The sequence below is a fragment of the Marmota marmota genome, unplaced genomic scaffold (assembly GCF_001458135.2).
Source record: "Marmota marmota marmota unplaced genomic scaffold, marMar, whole genome shotgun sequence".
Lineage (NCBI taxonomy): Eukaryota > Metazoa > Chordata > Mammalia > Rodentia > Sciuridae > Marmota > Marmota marmota.
The window spans coordinates 1-3,468 of NW_026008986.1; the positions used below are offsets into that span (position 1 = coordinate 1).

Below are 3,468 nucleotides of genomic sequence, written 5' to 3' on the forward strand. Positions count from 1 at the left end.
TTTTTTTTTTTTTTTTTTTTTTTTAATAAACCAGGGATTAAACCTAGGGATGCTTAGCCAGTGAGCCACATCCCCAACCCTTTCTAAAATATTTTATTTAGTTACAGGGTTTTGGTAAATTGCTTCGGGGCTCCCTGAATTGCTGAGGCTAGCTTTGAATTCACAACCCTCCTGCCTCAGCATTCTGAGCCTGTGGGATTACAGGCATGCACCACTGTGCCTGGCTAGAGGTTCTCATTTTTTTTAAATTAATTTTTTAAAATTTATATATGACAGATGAATGCATTACAATTCTTATTACACATATAGAGCATGACTTTTCTTATCTCTGGTTGTATACAAAGTATACTCACACCAATTCGTGTCTTCATACATGTACTTCGGATAATAATGTCCATCACATTCCACCATCATTTCTAACCCCATGCTCCCTCCCTTTCCCTCCAACCCCCTCTGCCCTATCTAAAGTTTGTCTATTTTTAATACAATTTTGAGTAACTATATCTGTCTACAAGAATATAAAAATCAGGGCTGGGGTTGTGGCTCAGTGGTAGAGTGCTTGCCTAGCATGTGTGAGACACTGGGTTCGATTCTCAACACCACATATAAACAAATAAATGAAGAAAAATCCAACAATAACTAATAAATTTTTTTTTAAAAAAAAAGAATATAAAAATCAAAAATAGCACATTAAACAGAGATCAGGTGTATTACAGAAGGTAGAGACACTGAGTAACAATACGTATTAAGGACTTATTTGTGAGCATTATTCTAAGAACTTTGCCTCAATTTTTTATTTAATCTTCACAATACCTCTATGAGGTATGAACCACTACCCCCATTTCATGGAAAAGGAACTTAAGGTAGAGACTAGTTTATTCAAAATTACACAAAAGAAAACAGCAAAGATGGGATTTAAATCAGGAAATCTGATTGCAGAACCCAGAGAAGTAAAAGGATTCTGAGAAAGTTTAACATTGTTAATTCCTAAGTAATATTACCATAATTCAATGTAATCTCAATAAACTCATTAGGGCTTTTTAAAAGTGAATGAACACCACAAAGAAAATATTAAGTTAAATTCCTACATCACTCTATACATAAAAAATGAAAGAGATGCATTACACATAAGAACATAAAAGGGCAAAAATTTTTAGAAGACAAAAACCTACAGAATCTTTTAAAACTCTTAAGGTACAAAAACCCTTTCTATAGTAAAACAAAATCAAACTATGATGAAAAAATTGGACAGCTATGACTACATTGAGTGTAAAAACTTCCTCGTAAATACCTATAATTTAGGGAATATATAAAGGATCAATATGCATACATATCTAAAATTTTAGTTCAATAAAAGATCTAAGAAAGAACAGTTTCTTACCCATCAGTGCTTTTTTTAAATTTGGAACTGAATACATATAAAAAGTTATAAAAATTATAAATATCTAACAACCTAAGACTTGCATAAGAAAAAAATATTTTTTATTTATCTAATCTTAATAGTCCAGATAGTAATCATTGTTTTAAAAACTATTATAAATTACAACATCACATTTGTTACCTAAGAAAACAGATTAACATACTTGATGGAAAGCATGGATCATCAGGGTAAGTCTCTCTATCATACAAGAAAGGATGAAATCGGATTATCCCTTCCACTACACCATCTCCTTCAACATGAGCCTTGAACTCAAAACTATCAGATGCTGTGTTTATATACAACGTCTGCATGTCATCTTGTATTTCTCTTAGGTTGACAATCTTAGGAGCCTTCCCTTTTTCAAACATAGAAATCTAAAATAAAAACAAAAATAATTAAATTTTATGGTGACTTTTATCCCCCTCAGCCATGATCCAATAACAGAATAGGAAAAACTTTTATTTGTACAAGTGATCAACCAGTTTAATGAAAAAATATATATGTATGTAAGTATGTATGTCAAATGGCTTTAAGTAGCATCTCAATAAGGAATATACTACTAAAAAAATTAGAAAGTAAGCAAAGAACCAGCAAATCATAGTCAAAGGAAAGATAGGCCATGAATACATTTAATTCAAGGTTTCTTGCTAAAGGTAGAAAGTAGGATAAATTTATACTTCAAATTCTTTCTATTGTGTGGCAAATATATTGACAACCCAACACTCAAGATTCTTCTAAATCTTGTCACAAGACTTAACGGAACAAAAAGCAAATCATGTTATATATACCCCCTTTTCTCCCTGCTTCAAAATATGATGAACAGCAAGGCGTGGTGGTGCTCGCTTGTAACACCAGCAGCTCAGGAGGCTGAGGCAGGAGGATCGAAAGTTCAAAGCCAGCCTCAGCATAAGAGAGGTGCTACGCAACTCAGTGAGACCTTGTCTCTAAATAAAATACAAAATAGGGCTAGGAATGTGGCTCAGTGGTCAATTGCCTCTGAGTTCAATCCCCAGAGCCAAAAGACAAAATAAAAAAAAAAGCATGACGAACAGCAATACTTTGGGTGTCTATAGAAGAGAGGAAAAAGAGAAACCAGATACTACAACAAAGAAAGGTTTAATGAAAACAAATCTAAGAATATCTCTTTATTTGAACATCAAATAATCAAATTACTTTTGTAAAAGAAGTTGTCTAATTACTAATTTTTGTTATCCATAGTCATTTGGGACTGGAACAGGTACCTAATAATAATAGTAATATTTTAATGACAGTAATATGATGATTTTTATCTTACTTCAATGTCAATATTGTTGAAAGGTCCAACTTCTTTTGATGTACGTATTTCATTACCTTTTGGGCCATGAATATAGTAATGATAAATATGCCTGAAACAAAAAGAATAAGTTTAATTTTCATAAAATTATAGTCCTTAATCTTCTACCAAAAAATTTTATAGCTACTAACTAGTAGGTGTCAATCACTATATTAAACTTTTTTTCCCCCCTCTTTCTGGTACTGGGGATCAAACTCAGGGCTTCATATATGATAAGGGCTCTACCATTGAGCCATATCCCTAGCCAAGCCAAACTCTAGCATTTTTTAACACAGTTTCCCAATGGTAAAAACAATTCTGAAATACAGTTATTATTACATCTCATTTTACAGATACAAAACCTGGGAAGCAAACCATAAATATAACTTATCTAAGGACTAGAATTAGGGAGAGGTGGGTTTTAATTCAAGCCTTTACAAACTTCAAAATCCTCATACATTGTACTTCCCAGAAGTAGTTTATCAAAAGGCAAGGGTCTATCATTCTACTTGTCAGGGATGTTCTATAATGTACTCAAATATCAGGGAGTACCATGAATTGTTTTATCATTAAATAACAATATAAGAAAGAGAATATCAATCTAGAAGTATTTTATGGCACTGAGATAATCCTACCTCAACATTGTAAAAACAAAACTAAAAATTCAACATCATCCCACTGAAAGCTACCACCACTGCAAAAATCTTTGCTACTTTTTTTTTTTTTTTTTTTTTTT

The 3,468-nt window shown here is 32.1% G+C and overlaps 1 long non-coding RNA gene across 1 annotated transcript; it reads right to left on the reverse strand.

Moving 5' to 3' along the window:
• Positions 1-763: 763 nt before the first annotated feature.
• LOC125614867 lies at positions 764-3,446 on the reverse strand. Its single transcript, XR_007345432.1, has 2 exons — positions 2,715-3,446; positions 764-1,794 (listed from the first exon to the last, which is right to left on the reverse strand). It is a non-coding gene; the product is annotated as an uncharacterized LOC125614867 (long non-coding RNA).
• Between the last annotated feature and the right edge of the window lie 22 nt (positions 3,447-3,468).